The 17,832-nt window shown below is 47.9% G+C and overlaps 1 protein-coding gene across 1 annotated transcript in view; it reads left to right on the forward strand.

Annotated features, from left to right (window-relative positions):
- Nucleotides 1–10,024: 10,024 nt before the first annotated feature.
- The window catches only part of GLP2R (glucagon like peptide 2 receptor), a 42,819-nt gene continuing 35,011 nt past the window's right edge, over nucleotides 10,025–17,832 (forward strand). The window contains exon 1 of the mRNA XM_069483242.1: nucleotides 10,025–10,074. The gene's annotated coding sequence lies outside the window, so the exon portion shown is untranslated. The remainder of the gene's footprint in view (nucleotides 10,075–17,832) is intronic.

Below are 17,832 nucleotides of genomic sequence, written 5' to 3' on the forward strand. Positions count from 1 at the left end.
TGGATATGCCTCTTGTGTGTTTGATGTCTTTGGGGCAAGGACCTTGGAAGACAGTCTGAGTTTGTCCAGCTCCCTTAGGCTGACCAAATTCAGTACTTCTTAGTTTTAGTTTGTTTTTCTGCTTCTGACCATGGCCATTAGCCACGGCAAAGAGCGAAGGCTGGGGGATTTCAGTCCAGGGTCCGATTGTATTGCCTCCTTCTCTACAGGTCCCAGTGTGGTCCCCGAGGCACTTTACTTTGATGGCTTTGAGGATTCTGGAAGCTTATTATCTAATTTGCATCTCATCTGCTGAATTTGTAAACATAATAACCAGTTATGGTCCCATTAGGATGTTTATTGCTTTAAATAATATGTTATTAATAATAAACTTACATATTGCCTCCTGGGCCATAACTCAGAGAGATATATTATTAATAGAGATTTAAAACTCATTGGAGGCCGAGTGTGGTGGCTCATGCCTGTAATCCTAGCACTCTGGGAGGCCAAGGCAGGAGGATCGCTCGAGGTCAGTAGTTCTCGACCAGTCTGAGCAAGAGCGAGACCCCGTCTCTACTAAAAATGGAAAGAAATTGGCTGGACAACTAAAAATAGATAGAAAAAATTAGCTGGGCATGGTGGCACATGCCTGTAGTCCCAGCTACTTGGGAGGCTGAGGCAAAAGGATTGCTTGAGCCCATGAGTTTGAGGTTGCTGTGAGCTAGGCTGATGCCACAGCACTCTAGCCAGGCAACAGACGATACTCTGTCTCAATAAAATAAAATAAAATAAAAAACTCATTGGAAAGTGAAACTAAGGGATAAATGCCAATTATTGTGTCACCATTATTATTACTTATTGGCGAATTCCATGGTTCCCAAACTGTGTGCCATGGTACCCCAGGGCACCACTGTGAACTCACAGGGGTGCTGTGAGGTATTTTAATTTTTCCAGGCAAGCACAGTGATATATGGCATCTGCCAGACACTGTGCAAACTACTAGCTGAAGGTATTCGTGCTTTCAATGTTAGATCACACTTCATTCCTTTTGAAGACGTGGTATCTTTGCAAAGCTGGGGTTTCTTCATGTCCTGTGATAAAAAGCAAGTATTGCGCAAAAGTCAGTGTGGAACAGGAAATGAAGGTGGTGGTGTCCGATCTGATTCTAAAGCTTGAGAAGTTATGTAATCGTCAATAGGCACTAAGTTAACACATAAATATTTATTAAGTTGTTTAAACATACCTACTTGATAAATGAGACTTTAGATATATCTTTTGGCCTAACAGTACTGTGGAAAAATTACTGAGACAGTAAGTTTGGGAACCTCTGGTCTAATGATGACCACATTAGTTCTTCTTCAAAAAGCTGGCTGTGTGATTTTCTGGGAATGCAAAGGAATTACCCACAGACCCCATCGTGGGTGCCCCGGTGGCGGGGGTGTTGCTGGGTGGAAGAGGGAGAGGGGTAGATTGGACTAATCACTCAGGGAGTGAAAACTGCCCACCCATCGATGGCTGCTTATAGATGGTGGGGGGTGGTTGATGTGTGTGTGTGTGTGTGTGTGTGTGTGTGTTTAATGAAATTTAAGTGCCTTTATGTGTAGCATCTCCCCGGTTTATGATAGGTTCCTGCATTCCCTATTGTTATACCTGTCCTGCCTCATTCTTTTGGGTTATCTACCTGGCCCAAGAAAGCATTTGAGTTTGTTGCCCCTTGTGAGAGAAGACAAAACCTCAAAGCCAACTTAGGAACTGGGTGATCTTAGACCAGGTCATTTATTTAACCCCTCCTGTGTGCATTTCCCTGCCCTCCACCCCACAACGGTGCCTCTGTTTCTTTGGCTGGAAAATGAAGGACAACGAGGGCAGTGCCTCCCCCTGTGCTAGGGGCTTGAAGTCAGAGATGAAAGACATACCTCAGCCCTTGAGGACCTTGTAGGGTAGTGAGAGAGATGGACAAGTGGCCCACTGATGCGCTTGCAGTGTGATGGGCTGGGGGAATCAGTCATGCAGTGGGTAGGAGGGCATTGAGGAGGAGGGTGACTAGCTCAAGACTCCAAGGAGAGAGGTAGTCAAGTATGGCCAGGGTTCACTAGGCTTGAGTTGGGCCTTGAGGGATGAATAGGAGTTCACCAGGCGAAAACGAGGGCAGAAGGGAGTGCCAATGGGGAGCGCAAAGACGGGAAGTCATGAAGGAGCATAACTTGGGACAGGGAGGGCTAAGATGCTAAATCCTGAGTCAATAGTGCTCAGCTCCGTCCTGTGGTCCTGTCACTCTGGAGCAGTGTGGAGGGTAGATGGTGGCACCAGGCCAGAGACGGAGGGAGTGAGAGGTGGGGACAGACAGGAGAGAGACTGGGGAGGGGGAGTTGATGGAGTCTAGCGCCTGGTTGGATGTGAGGATGAGGGGAAGGGGGGAGTTGAGAATGACTCCTGACTTCCGATTTGGGACTGAGGGGCAACAGTGCTAAGGCCTGAACCACGCCGGGGAGGAGCTGTAGGGAAGCTGAGGATGACGAGCCACAATGCCACTTGGCTTTTTATGTCAGCCGTTCATAGAATTGCCCTATCTTTAGCAGCTTCTAAATCCTTTTAGGGCAGGGACTGTGTCTTGCTCATCTCCGTACCCCCTTCGATGCCTCCTGGACACAAGGCCTGGCACACGACAGGTGCCTGATGGAGATGAGGACATGGAACAACAGGAGAGAAGGTCCCTTTTCAAATCAAGATAAGTAGCACAGGTACACGATCAGAAGGTGTCAGGCAGCCCAATTATCTGGGGAGCCTACAAAGCATGTGCTGGATTTCCAAGGTTCCACGGGGCAGGACAGTCAGTGTCAGAAAGAGAAACCCCAAGGCCTCCGTCCAGTGCAGAGCGACCGTCCGCTCAGTGTCTCTGATTCTGCGCCCGGACAGGGCAGGCCCTGCAACCTCCCGGCCCTTCTGCCTCGGTCATTGTGTCCCCCACAGTGTGACGCGTCTCTCTTTGGGACCCACACAGCCTTAGGAGTGCAAGGGTGTGAGAGTTTACGATAAGAATATTGCATACCCTTGAAATGTCAACCTCACTTAAAGGTTTTAAGAAAGATCTTTCATATTTGTATTAACACCAGTGTGACTGGATTATGGAGTGAATACAAAATTCGTAAATATTTTTAAGACAGAACATAAGGTGCCAAAGACCTTGTGTCTCCTTGTGGCAGGCCGTTACGGGCACTTTGGGGAGAAGGTTTGAGAATCGTGGTGGGAAACGACGACCAGGCCACGTGTGCGCGTGCGGCTGACTGGGGTGACCGTGTCTTTGTGTGCTCAGGTTACAGGCTCTCTCCTGGAGGAGACAACGCGGAAGTGGGCTCTGTACAAACAGGAGTGTCTGCGAGACTTACTCAAGAAACCTTCTGGTAAGCGCGTCCGTTAGTTATCTGTGGCTGCGTAACAAATTGTCCCAGAGCTCAGTGGCTCTGAACAATAACGATCACTTATTAATGAGAGATAATCGTTATTATCACTCGGAGTTTCTGTGGGTCAGGAATTCAAACGGGGCACATTGCGGCTGGTTTGTGTCTGCCCTGCAGTGTCTGGAGTTCAGCTGGACGCCGTGTCTGCGGGTTGATGCTGGCTCTCAGCTTGGGGTCCAGCTGGGACTGGTGGCCAGGACACCTCCTCATGGGCTCTCCACATGGCCTGGGCTTCCACACAGCGTGACGGCTGGGTCCCCAAGGGCTGGCCTGACCAGAGGCCACATGGCTTTTTATGACCTGGCCTTGGAAGTCACACAACATCTCTCCTGCCATGTTCAATGGAGCCAGACAGTTACAAAGGTCCACCCAGGCTAAGGGGAGGGAACATGAACCCCCATCTCTCCGTGTAAGGAAACACGGGAGACGGGATGCATGTGGACATGGCCATCTTTGATAAAAGCCACCTGTCACAGCTGGTCACAGGCCGTAACGCTGTGGATTAACCTGGTGATCTATTAGGGGGATGGGGGATCCCCCATCTCCTAGAGCATTAATGGACTCTGAGTAATAACATTTCTCTTATCCAAGGCTGCACAAAGTACAGAACATGCCAGCAAAGGTGCAATAGGCTATTCACCTGCCCACATGCTGACTCTGTGGGTGCATCTACCCGTACTGTGCCCACCTTAAAAAGAGAGAAAAAAGAAAGTGTCTTGGCCCATTGCCTCTGAGCACTGAGAACCATGGGTGACAGCTGCCCCTCCTCCTCCTCCTCCTCCTCCTGGCTTCTTTCAGATCACTTCGCTCAGGGCCCTGGAGGTGGACAGGAGACTGTGGACTCTCCTTTCCTTTCCTGACCCAAAAGCAGTCCCCGGCTTCGAGCCATTCCCAGCTCCCCCTGAAGGCCCCTTTGGCCCAGGCAGGTGGCAGTCAAGGCTTGGTACCACCTACAGGAACCGCCTCTCATTTTGGAGGAAACTGCTTTCTGAGGTCAAAGGGGGGAAGGTTTTGTTCATCTGGAGCCAGGCCTTTGCGGCTCAGCACCACCTTGCACAGACAGGCGCTGACACGTGACAGCCCGTCGACACAGTGCCCCAAGCCTGCCCTCGACCTAGCAGAGCTGCATGTGCAGGGCTCTAATGCCAGGCACGTGGCTCTTCTAGCCTAATGGGGAGCAGACAGTGGGGAATGATGCTTAGTTTCCAGGAGCCAGGAGCTTGCCGTATGGACGTTTGGGATGTAGCCAGAAACACCTCCGTTTGATTCTGGGAGGCCTATAAGGCTGTTTTAAGTTTGCAGATTTTCATGGCAAAGCACCAGTGTATAAATCACCCCCTGAGCTGGAGAGACTCCAAATATTTCCTAATGATCATTGAATTAGTAGTCAAATGGAGAGCTATGACTATGTAGTGCTTGTGTCGGATATCTGTGACCAAAGACCTCAGTTCTGTAGCTCCCCTGTATTCCCTGGTCACTTTACACATCTCACAGGGTAGGTGTGTTCTAGGATCTAATTGGTGAAAGAGGCTTGACAATTATTTAGTTAATTATGGAACATACGGCACTGCTGACCTCCAGGTGTTCTCCTGACTGTTTCTGTGAGAGTTCAGTTCATGTCAAATAAAGCAAAATCGGCATGATGTGTGTTGGCATAATTGACTGGAGGTCAAGTTGGGCAGATAAATGCATGATGTTTGGGGCTGCATTTGGCATTCCTGTGCTCCCCAAATCGCTCCTTGCCCTTGACCTGTCTAGAGAGGGGGACACGCATGCTGGTTCCTGCAGAGGGCGCACCAGCTTCCAAGGCCGGGAAGGTGGGCTTCTGGGCTCCTGGGCGCCTCGGCCTCCATCAGTGGACCCCGTGCTCCAACACTGATGTTCCTTTGGGCCCCTCTTCTCTCTGCAGGCGTATTCTGTAATGGGACATTTGATCAGTATGTGTGCTGGCCTCATTCTCCTCCTGGAAATGTCTCTGTGCCCTGCCCTTCGTACTTACCTTGGTGGAATGAAGGTAACAATTCTTATTTTACCAATTTCCCACAGCTCCTTTGACAGCTGGCCCCTCCTGGGCAGGCCAGCCACGGGGGAGGGAGTGGTTAGAGAGAAGGCTCCAACCTGCTGCTTTTCTCAGGTCTTGTTTGCCCACAAAGGGTCGCCTCAGCGCTCAGTGATACATTTTCCTTCTCCCATGGTCTTCTGTGATTCTTCTACTCCTGGGTGTTCCACTTATATAGCAGCTCTCTTACCTTGAGGATTGTAGAGTACAGACCTGGCGACCACAGAATTCGGCTTTGGTGAGGATAAGAAGAGGAGAAAGAGGCTGGGGAGAAAGATTGAGATGCTCACATCCACATGATTTTTGGCTTGTTAGATGGAGAGGAAGGACTTTAAAACTACCCTTGCATAAGCTCTGGAAGGAGGCACCACGGAATGGATGCTTTTAAGCCCCATGGAACTTGGATGGAGAATTTAACCATGTAGCTTGCCCTGATCCTGTTTACTGGAAGTGAATATTACTTAGGAACCCAGGATAACATCCCACCCTCACCTATCCCAGAAGCTTGGTCTCATGGTTATTTTATTCTGGAAGAGGAGGGAAGCAATTCTTGGTTAGAATCCTGTTGCCTTTGACCACAGACATAGGCAAATATAAGAATAGCTAAAACTATTCTCAGGAAACATAAGTGGTTACACAGCTCCAGGCGAAAAACAAGGTAAGAATCAGTTTCTGAGAAGTAAGATGGTAGCATTTTGTATTAAATTTCAGCCCAATAAATCATCCCATCAGTGTAACCTGGTTTCAATTTTTTGAGGCCTCTAGAGAAAAGAGAGAGAGAGCTTAGAAAGAAGACACATTTCTGGGTGGCCTATTTTATGGAGGTGGTCTCTGATGAAATGCAGTTGGGATCAGCCCAGGAGGCGTGAGGATGTGAGGTTTGAGGTTTAAGGGAGGGTGGAAGACGAGATGCTAGAGAACTTGCTGGACCAGAGGGGTCTGAGTGACTCAGGCAGACAGTCCCCATGGGAGCAGCTCAGTGACGTTAGGAGCTCCAAGGTCAGACCCGGCCCATCTATTTCACACTTGGAGACTTGGGCAAGTTCCTGGAACCCTCTGAGTTGCGGTTTCCTTGTCTGTAAAGTGAAGTGAACAATGGCCAACTCTTAAGTTCATTTCGAGGAGTGAATGAGAAGGCAGGGACACAGTGTCACACAGTAGGTGCTTTGTGGATGGGGGCTGACACTGAGTCTGAGTCTGAAACCCTTGGGTCCCATCAGGTCTTTAAGGTCCCCCAAGGTTCTCAAACTCCCAATGCCACGTGGAACAGACCACCACCTCCCAGCTGCACCACCCCCGGCCCTCCCCAAGAGCTGGTACAACAGGTCAAGTTCACTTTAAGAGAAAAAAGTGATCAAAAATCCAAAGTTACAAAAAAGTTCAGTTAAAGGCTCTTTAAAAAAAAAAGACTGCGTGTGGGTGTGCAGAGTGTGCAAAAGCAGTGTGCCGTGCAGTGGGCGGGAAGTCACTCTTCCGTACATCATGCACATTAAGCCTTTGGAATCCAAGTGGGTCCCTGCAGTAAAAAGTGGACGTGGAGACAGTGGAAGGGTGCAGAGAAGAACATCTACAAAAGCAAAAGGCCCGGGAAGAGTCCTTGTGACAGGAGAGTGGAGGAACAAGCAGTGTAACGTGAGAGGGGAGCGTTTAAGGCGAATGCAGGCTGGGACGGATGGCCTCGAAGACCAACAAAGGACAAATAAGGCTGGGGCCGACGGGGAAGGGAATCGCGCATTATGCACGAAGGGTTTCAAACGCTCCTCTGCAGGGGAAGATTATATGGCGCCCTGGACGGTGTTAAGGCACAAAAGAAGAGCATGAGATTCGTGGCAGGGAAGGAAAACGTTGACAGCGTGTGGCTGTTGCACTGAGGCGTGGAGGAGAGTCAGGGGGTGGGTCTGGAGGCTACTGCCCTGGTCCAGAGCAAGGGACGAGGAGGGTCCAGACCCAGGCAGAGGCGAGAGGTGGGACAGAAGGAGAAAGATGGAAGAAAAATATTGGAGGTGGAATGGTCACAACTTGTCCCCAGTTGGAGTAGAAACTAAGGGACAAAGAGTGGAAAATGGAGGGGAGGAAAACAAACTCCTCTCCCCGCCTCCATTCCCATCTCAGGGATGGTCTCATGTCCCACTTGGTCCCCCCAAAGCCCCCCTCATCTGGTTGGTAGCCAGGTTCCCTCCATCCCTCGCTGCAACCCACCAGCGCCCTGTTTCTGCTTCCTGGTCTGCCCACTGGTCTCCACCTCGGATCTGGCCCCCTCCGGCCACCCCCCACAAGCTTTCTAAAATGCCAATGGCATTATGCCAGCCCCCACCACGACACCTACAAATGGCCGGCAAGACCTTCTGCAACCCGGCCCTGCCGGCCTCGTAGGCATCCTCTCCCATGCCCGCTGTCCCTGCACTCCAGCCGGATGAACAACCCCAGGCTCTGCTCGTGCCCAGCCGCTATCTGTCCGAGAGACCCCTCAAAGGCTCTGCCCACGCTCTTCTGCCTATAACCCCCCTGCAGTTCTAAGCTCAAATCATCCATCCTTCTAGAAGATTTCTCAGACTTCTCCCCACAAGTACAATGGAACTCTGCCTTTCTGAGGCCTCTCCTATACCTGTGCAATCTTCTGTCTTAGCGTGTGTAACTGTTTATGGCACTTTTATCTGCACACCCACAGCTAGACTCCAAGCTGAGCCCTATTCATTTTTGTGTCCCCAGCACAGAGCGCTATGGCTGGCACTGACAATGCAAGTGTCAGGTGACGTTATTGCCATTCACTCAATCAGCAAATGTTTACTAAGCATCTCTTGAGTGCCAGGCATTATATTTAAGTACCTGCGATATATGAGTGACCGAAACAGGATAAAATCTCTCTGCCTGTGGGGCCCATGTGCTCACAGGAGAGAAAGACAATTATTCGCAGGCGTCATAAATAAGGGTCTGCATGTTTGAACGTGCTCTATTTTAGACAAGATAGAGAGGGGGGAAGGGAGGGGAGAGTTGGAGTGGGGGCTGAGTTGCATTTGTAAGTTGGGTAGTCAGGGATGGCTTCGATGACAGGGTGACCTTTCAGTGAAGACTTAGAGGAGGTGACGTTTTAGCCGGTGGGGGGGCATGCTCAGGAGGGAAGGAGACAGCAGCACGGAGGCCCCATGTGGGCAGGTGCCTGGTTGGCTCCAGGAAGGGAGGAGGCAAAGGCGGCTGGTGAAGGGGGAAGAGAAGCGATAGGTCAGGGCAGAGGGTTTTAGAGGCCAGATCTTGCGGGACTTTTCGGAAGGCCTTAAAGGCTCGTTCTCAGAAAGCCCTTGGAAAATTGTTAGCAGAAGCGTGACATGATGCGGCTGATGTATTTGGCTCGCTCTGACTGCTGTGGGCCCTTAGATGTGCGGGGCAAGCCTTGGGGGGAGTTTGCAGTAACCCAGGTGGGAGATGCTGGTCCCAGTTAGGACGGAAGTGGGATGAGGACACGGCGGTCAGGTTCTGGATGCCGCTGAAGGTAGAGCTGGCGGCTGAGCTGGGGGCACAGGAGTGCCATGGGAAACAGAGAGAAGGCAAGGATGGCCTCAGGTTTGGGGCCAGGGGACTGGAGGAGGAGTTTGCCATCCACGGAGGCAGGAAATATGTCAGGGGAGCAGATTGTGAGAAGTTGAAGACTTTGGGGTGTGTTGTTCGAGACATCAATTAGACACCCTGGCAGCGCTGTCAGGCGGCAGGTGGGTGTCCCATATGGGTATCTGGCAATTCAATTCAGCAGCTAGTTGCTGTCGCCCCACGATGTGCAGAGGCAGGACTAGGACTTTCCACAAATTTTCATTCTCGTTTGCAAGTCCAGTCCCTGATCCTCCAGGCAGGAGGACCTTTGGGGAGTGGACGTGACTGAGTCACAGCAGCAGTCAGAGCGACTCACCCGTCACTTGCACACACTCTCATTTAATTCTAGCCCAAACCGTGGCGGGTCGGTGCCGTCATTATCTTCAGTTCCTGAAGAAGGAACCAGAAGCCTTAGAGGGTGGGAGGCCCGGACCCAGCACACAGACAGGTGCATTGGTGGCTCACTGGGCTTCACCCGGCTCTGCCAGCCGCGTGCCCACTGCTTTCTCTTGCTCATGGCGTGGCCCCTTGGGCACAGGAGGGTGCCCTAGAGCCAGCCCCAGGAGCCCAGGTCGGCGTCTCCCGGCTGGGCTGTACCTTGGAGGGCTTATAACATCTCTGAGTCACCAGGGACTGTTCTAACTCCAGGGACTTTGGGTAAACACAGCAGACATTAGTAGATGATGGTTTGTTACAAAATTTAGAGGCTTCTGTGTTTTTCTTTCCATCCCAAATAAACAGTAAGGATGCTAATGAGCCCGTAACAGGGGAAATGAGAATCCCTTTTCCCTGGGATTTTCCACAGCTTTGTGGCATGCTCGGGGGAGCAGGCCGTGTGTCCTGACCTTTCCTCTAGAGCTGTGTTTACTTTCAGAGAGCTCAGGAAGGGCCCACAGATACTGCTTGGCTCGGGGGACTTGGCAGACGCTCGAGAACGCCACAGATATTTGGCAGGACGACTCCGAATGCTCTGAGAACCACAGCTTCAAGCAAAACGTGAGTTTGCTCGGCTTGGTGATAAGCGTTTGGGGCCCAAACCACCCTCCCCCAGGACACCCGAGTGGCCCCGCAAAGATCCTGCCCCCAGCGTGTCCACCCCAGACTCGGCTAGGGAAGGGCCACGGTCACACAAAGCAGCGACCCCTGTGGCGGCCTCTGCATTCCTTCCACTCGCAGGGTGACATGCGAAATCCCAAGGGAAGTCGGTCCCCAGGGTCAGTCCTGGCACTGCACCCGCCCTTCCCTGTGCCTGGACCACCGTTCCCAGCTCCCCTGCGCTGCCGCCTCGGCATCGTTCAGGTTTCAGTTCAAATGTCTCCTTCAAAGAGAGACCTTCAGTGGCCGCTCCATGCAGAGGCGGCTCCGCGGTCCCTTTCTACCACCCCCTCCGATGTACCCCTTTATAGCACCTGCCACTCCCCGAACCCCCCGTGGGTTTGCTTGTTTGTTATCTAGCCCTCTCACCAGGATGTAGCCCCAGCGGTGGCAGTGGACGCATGTGCCTCAAGGGGGTGGCCCCCACGGGGTCCGGGTCAGACTTCACTTCCTGGCTGTGGGCCTGGTGCAGGTGGCCTCCTTTGCTGGGCCTCCGCTAACCCGTTCACTCCATGGGGACCGTGTTTGCCGCCTGTGATTGTCGTGAGGATTTAGAGAGTCAGTAGATGCAGATTTCTTAGGAGAAAACTGGCATGCAGTCAGCACACTCCCAGTGGGAGTTCCCGCCCTGTCACCAGGGCCCAGCATGGTGACTGGCCAGGAAAGCATCACGGCTGCTCAGGAAAGGATTGTTGGATGGACAAACACATCCCTGCTTCAGCCTTCTCCCCACATGTTTTCTTTCCAGGGTCCTTCCCCACTGTACTTTCTTGCTGGGCTCTTGCTCTTCTCCCTAAAGACCTCCTGTTTGTCCGAATCCTGCCCAGCTTCCTTCAAAGTGAAGTGCAAGAGGCAGAACAGAGGGAGAGGTGTTTGGGGATCATGCAGCCATCTAGGGCCACAGCGCAGTTTCTTCCACTCGGTGGGCCGCAAATGTTAATGAAGCACCTACTATGGGCCAGGTTTTGCACCAGGCACTGGGAGTAAACAGGGAATAAGATGCAGATACTGCCTTTGAGGAGCTCAGCGCTCAGAGCGCTGTGATCACTGCTGGGACCCAGGATGACAGCAGAAGGGCAGGATGACACAGCCTGGGGGCGGGGAAGGAGATGGTCCCCCGGGAAGAGTGAGGGCAAGAGAGAGGAACACACACCTGGGGTCAAGGAGTGCACGGGGCCCTGGGGCCACTTTGAGGGCTGAGGAGGAGGACACAGGTGGAGGTGGAAGCCTCAGGACAGGTGCAGTGATGAAGGACTCTGCCTTGCTAAGGACTTAGGACTTTGCGTGCTCAGGTAGGCGAGGGCTACAGCTCAGGTGTTGAAAGGTTTACTCTGGCAAGTTGGAGAGAGGTTAGGCACGGGTCCAAGCTGGGGGCAGAAGGCAGGGCCAACAGGCAGGAGCCATTTCAGCAACTCAGCACAGATCTGGAGAGAATGCCAGTGGGGGTGGAAGGAGGGAGGTGGATTTACAGGTTTCCAAGGAGGGGAGCGGGAAGACCAGGTGCTGGCGGGGCATGAGAGGGTGGAGTCAAAGACAACAAGAACTGAGGTTGCTGGCTTGGGCCAGGGAGGAGATTGGAAAATGTGCCTCTTTGAGATGGGGGACCCAAGAGTCCTTGCACTTGGTCTCTCCTGGGTTCTAGATTTTTCACTACCTAATCGTTTGTCCTAACTTGAGCCAGCAAACCTCCCCCCTCCCCTGCCACCTAAGATGTGGCTAACTTCTTTCATAACTTAATTGGATTTTGAAATTCTTTAGCTTTCTTAAGTCATTTTATTATAATATTCTCCCATCCAGTGCTCAAGATCCTGTACTACTGTAGTTTAAAGTTTAGGGACAGGGAAGGCAAGGAGCTCAGTTCTAGAAACACTATCCGTGTGGCCCGAGCCCCCAGCCTCTCTCCAGCATCCGTAAGATGGGCTGATAACGCCATCGTTGCGTGGCCTGGCCGTGAGGCCTGAGAAGGCAATGACTGTGGAGGGATTAGAACACATCCCAGCACCCGGGAGACGCTTGGTAGTTACAATTATTGCGTTTCTTCTCAGAATGTCTTCCCTGGTCCTCTACAGAAAGTTCTCTCCCTCCCTAGGCCTCTCTCTGGTGCACTCCGAGGGCTGTGAGCACAGCATACTTGTCACCTTGAGTTTTTGGTGTCTGTGATGTTGGCTTTTCTGCATCGGCTACTTGGTGGTGGTTGTTTTTATGTAACATTTTAATTGATTTTCAAAAATAAAAAATCTAGCCTTCTGTTACATTATTATTTAAGGTCAATGTATGTAGCTTATTCTATTTATGAATCCAGTGAGCTTTAATATTTCTTTTAGTTTTTATTTTGTCTTCTATACATTATGCTATAAGAAGTAGTAATACTTTTGAGGTCTTTGATTAATTTTTGTTGCCACTTACAAACTGGTTACTTACCCTTTTACCTTGTAAATTGCATTAGTATATTTGAGATGCTTTTAATAGTTTAAGTATCTTTATTATAACAAGAAAATCTTAATTCTTAAACAATTCTAGTTCATCAGATACATAAAGGTTGTATGTATAACGTAAGTCTTATGTTATACATAAGTTATATGTATAACATATATGTATACATATATATATAACATACATATACATAAGTTATATGTAAACATAAGTCTTAATGTTTCTGACATATGTCAATACTATTTTAATCAAGTTTCCAACTTAAAGTTTAAAATTAAGTACTTATTGATATATTTCATATTGCAATTATAATATTAATCTATTGGCTCCCCTAATATGCCATATTCTTGTAATACCCATTACATACAGACTGTGCAAGTAATTTAAAAAACCTCTATATGAGGGAAGGATAGATATGAGATGGTGCCAAGTGAAGTTTAATGGTAGAATCTAGGTGGTGGATATACAGGTATTCCTTATAAAATTCCTTCAACTTTGCTGTATGTTTGAAATTTTTCGTAATAAATGTAAAGTAAAAATAAGAAAGAAATCTATATCTGAATTTAACACAAGATTATTAATAAAGGTAAGGAAGACTGGGCATGGTGGCTTATGCCTGTAATCCTAACATTCTGAGAGGCCGAGGTGGGAGGATCGCTCAAGGTCAGGAGTTGGACACTAACCTGAGCAAGAGTGAGACCCCATCTCTACTAAAAATAGAAAGAAATTAGCCGGACAACTTAAAATATATGGAAAAAATTAGCCAGGCATGGTGGCGCATGCCTGCAGTCCCAGCTACTCAGGAGGCTGAGGCAGGAGGATCACTTGAGCCCAAGAGTTTGAGGTTGCTGTGAGCTAGGCTGACACCACGGCACTCTAGCCTGGGTAACAGAGTGAGACTCTGTCTCCAAAATAAAATAAAATAAAATAAAGGTAAGGCAAGATTGGATTAAACCTTGCCAAGGTTAAGACAGAAAACAAAAGCTATCACACGAGGAAAACAAACTGGCCCCAGGAAAGTAGGGATTTCCATCTCAGGAGACATGGTTGCCTGTAGACCAAAGATGTGTTAGGTCTGGCTGTCAATACCGTTGGTGTATGTGGGTTAGCAAAAGCTTATCAACTGGCTGCCTGCTTCCACTATTGAAAAAAGAAGGGCTCTGATTTGTGACACTTGCCAATTTCTGTGGTGTAAATACTCCCATATGGCTGGTTTCAAGCTACCAGTGTGAAGTCACTGAATGCAGACAAGGGGCAAGATGTGCACACACCATTCGATAGCTCGTCCACCATGCAGACACAGTGACATAGGTAACCTCAATAGCACTTAACATGCAGAAAAATAATTAGGAAGTAATGAGCTTTGAGTATTTGTTACTCTTATTTTTAATATAATTTATTTTGCTGTAAATTTACATGGTTTAATTTTTAATAATGCTTGTGCTTTACAACTGGCTCACTGAAAATTGGCCAACCAGTTCTCACAAGCCAGGAAGACCACACCACTGAGTGATTTTTTGCACTGTCACTGACATGGAGGTCTCAAGTCCATGTCCTTTGGAGGGGTTTGCTCTTTCCTGGGTTTGAAGTATTTCATTATCTAATTATTCGGTCTGATGGGAGCCTGCCACACCCATCCTGGTTGTGGCTCACTTCTTTAGCGCCCCATGGGCGATGGCATGAACTTGGCTCTTTTGAAGTCTATCCTATCTTCCCATGGGGCAAGAAGAGCCTTCCATTGGGTCTTCCACATCCCTGGGGAATTCTTTCTAGACCTCTTTTAAACTTTATACCTGATTTGAGTTTGCAGAATTCTATGTCCCTTGTACAGTTTTACTGTGTGAGAGGTCACACCTCTGAAAGGGATCAAAATGACACTTATAGTTAAATTGGATTCAATTTATCTCAAGAATTTCTCAGACCTTTTTGCACCAAAGCCATACTAATTGTATGCCTTGAATTAGGCAAATTGTATGTATTTCTTATCTGTCCTGCTTGACTGTAAACTGCTTGAGAACAATGACAAAGTCATAGTCACATTTGAATACCATCCCCAAACCCCTAGCCTACTACTGGGGTGCACAATAGCCTTTACATACAGTAGTTACTTAATACATGCTGAATGAATGGTTTCACTGATTCTGAGTCAGCTGGTCTGTGGTGGGGCCCAGCCATCCACACTGGTTCCAAAGTTCGCCAGGTGATTCTAGCATGCAACCAAGGCTGAGACCCGAGGAGGTCACCAGCAGGTGTGAAGGTGCCTTAGGTCGGCAGCGCCACCATCCCTAAGTCAGCAAGTGGGGACAGCAAACCACAATTTGAAAACTGTACTTTCAAAGACAGGAAGTAAAGATTTCTCTCTTTAGAAAAGCTGGGACCGAGGCCTCCTCCCTCTGCAAATGGTCATATTTCCAAGAATTCAAATACTTAAAAAAAAAAACAACAACCAAAAAAAACAACTTCTGGCCATGTTTACCTGTGTTTCTAATAGAGGGTTGAAATTTTGCCCAAAAAAGGCCAGTGTTAGTAAATCTTTGCCCTTCAGAGTTTTGGCAAACAAAATATGTTATGTTCTTCCAACTAATGAGACACTAGGGGTCCTTCAGCATGTCAAATGGCACTTTAAGGAGATTGTGTGTATGTGTGCGTGTGCGTGAGCATTAGCAAGTATGTTTACTAATTCATTGGTATGGAATTGTGTTCAGTAGCATGGGAATAAATTATTTTACCTTCCTTCAAGGTGTTTTCACTGTCCTTCAAAGAAGCGTTTTCTATTCTTAAATACAGAATTTACTCTATATATGTATATCAATAGCTATATATGCATATAATTTTAATATTTACAGTATATGATTTCAATAACAAATTTTAATTTTTAATATAATGTATAACATATATCAATTGATTATATTTCATTTTCCAAGATTTATTTTGAAATATTCAAACTTACAGAAAAGTTAAAAGCATAACAAAATAGACAGTCATGTATCCACTATCAAATTACAAAATGTATTAACATTTTGCTACATTTGCTTTCTCTCTCTCTCTTTCTGAAATATTTAAAATAATTTGCAGATATTATGAGAATTTCACCCCTAAATATTCATCAGGTATTACTTCCTAAGATGAAGAAACATTATTCCACAAAATTACATTACCGTTTCAACTAAGTAAAATTAATAGTGATTTCATCATATTACCTGTTTCATCCATATTCAGATTTCCCCAATTGTTTCCCAGAATTTTTATAGTTTTTCTGACCTGGACCAGGATCTATTCCAGGTGCATATGTTGCATTTAGTTTTATATCACAGTAGAATCTTTTAATCTAGAGCAGTCCTCCCTATTTTTTTCCATGATAACATTGGTTTTTCAAAGAGACCAGAAGAGCTTTTTGGTAGAATGCCCCACAATCTGGATTTGAATGTTCCCTTGGATTATCACTAAACTCATTCCTCCATCCTCTGTGTTTCCTAGAAACTGAAAGTTAGGTTTAGAGGTTTGAAGAGATTCAAGTAAATCTTCGTCGATGCCGTACACCTTGTACGGCACCACACCTGTAGGGCCGAATGGCAGGTGCCACGCTGTAATGATGTTGCGTTTGATCACTTGGTCGAGAGAAAGACGGCTGAGTCACTCAGTGGTGAAGTTCCATTTCTCCCTTTATATTTGATAAGTTACCAGTGGGGCGATACTTTGGTACTGTGTGTTTATCTTGTTTCCTAACAAACCTTCATCAGTGTTTTAGCCTTCATGGATGATTCCTGCCCTCAGTCAAGTTCTGTTATTCCTTCTACGTTTATTCTTCCACAAAGATGACCTCCTCACCCACCTCCCTTTTTGGGTTTCACTGTGGACTTTCAGGTTGATTTATTCAGTTATACTCATTATTTTTTGATGCTCCAAGTTTTCTGCATTTAACTAGTGAAATCCCTTCAACCTGGTTCTTGTATCCCTTTGTTAAAACACATTAGTCTTTGAACACTTCCTTATTTTCTGGCACAACAAAATGGTCCAAGCTCATCTTAGGTTTTCCCTGCTCCAAGCCTAGAATCAACGGTTTCTTTTAGGAGTCTTGGGTTCTTTCAGTGGAGGAATGGTTTCAGAAACCAAGATCTAAGTGCTAGGTGTGCTCATTACTATTACAGTTGTACAGTTGCCTTTTTCACCCTTTTCTCTTTGATTTTATTTTTAAATACATAGAATATTGACAGGTTTTGAAAGTCAAAACTTGATAAAAAGGTATACTTGGAGTGGTCTCACTCTCATCATTATCTCCATCACCCTCTTCCTACTTATCCCCTGTAGATAATCATTTTTATTATTTTCTGGTTGTTGGGGAAAAAAACTTAAACCATTTTTTTTCCTCAGCTCTCACAGCACAATAATCATCAACACAGAAGAAGACTTCTTTGGCCAAATGTGGGTTTTTTCTTTCCTGCACACCAAGCAGCAGACACCAGCTGGGTGTCCTCTAATTCAATTCCTGCACTGTCTGGAGATAGCATCAGATCCCATGGGGTGAGGGCTCAGTCCCCAAGACTGCTGCCCCCACCGGTCACAAGTTCAGCCTCTAGAACTTCTGACCAACTGGCTTCAAGTTGGGGTTCCCACGACCTCGTCTTTAGGTTTGATTAATTTGCTGGAGTGGCTCACAGAACTCAGGAAAACACATTTACCCATTTATGATAAAGGATATTACAAAGGACACAGATGAAGAGATGCACAGGGTATGGGGGAAGGGGTGTGGAGCTTCCATGCCCTCCCTGGGCACACCACCCTCCAGGAACCAGCCGTCTGGAAGCTCTCCAAACCCAGTCCTCTTGGGTTTTATGGAGGCTTCACTGGATAGGCGTGGCTGACAGCCATGTAGAAACGTGATTGGATAAGAGGATATGGTCTCATGCTAATAGACTACGTGGGGAGACCCAGCAAGGCCTGTCTGTTCACATTCTTCCTGGCCTCTGTCCAGCACTCTTTCCTCCAGGGTGTAGGACAGGACCCTGTCTGGAGTGAGAGTCTTGGAACCCACAATCAGATTAGAGTCCTGCCTTGGACAGGAAGGAGAAGGGCAGGAGAAGGGCAGAGGGAGAGACTCTGTTTTACTGTAATAAAGCCTACGGGATCTATGAGCCAGGAACTGTGGACGAAAACGTGTGTGTGTGTGTGTGTGTGTGTATCTTAACACCACTCTGGCTCACACTTTCTGTTTTCTTTCTTTTTCTT

Source organism: Eulemur rufifrons, chromosome 9 (genome assembly GCF_041146395.1).
Source record: "Eulemur rufifrons isolate Redbay chromosome 9, OSU_ERuf_1, whole genome shotgun sequence".
In the NCBI taxonomy this organism is placed as follows: Eukaryota; Metazoa; Chordata; class Mammalia; order Primates; family Lemuridae; genus Eulemur; species Eulemur rufifrons.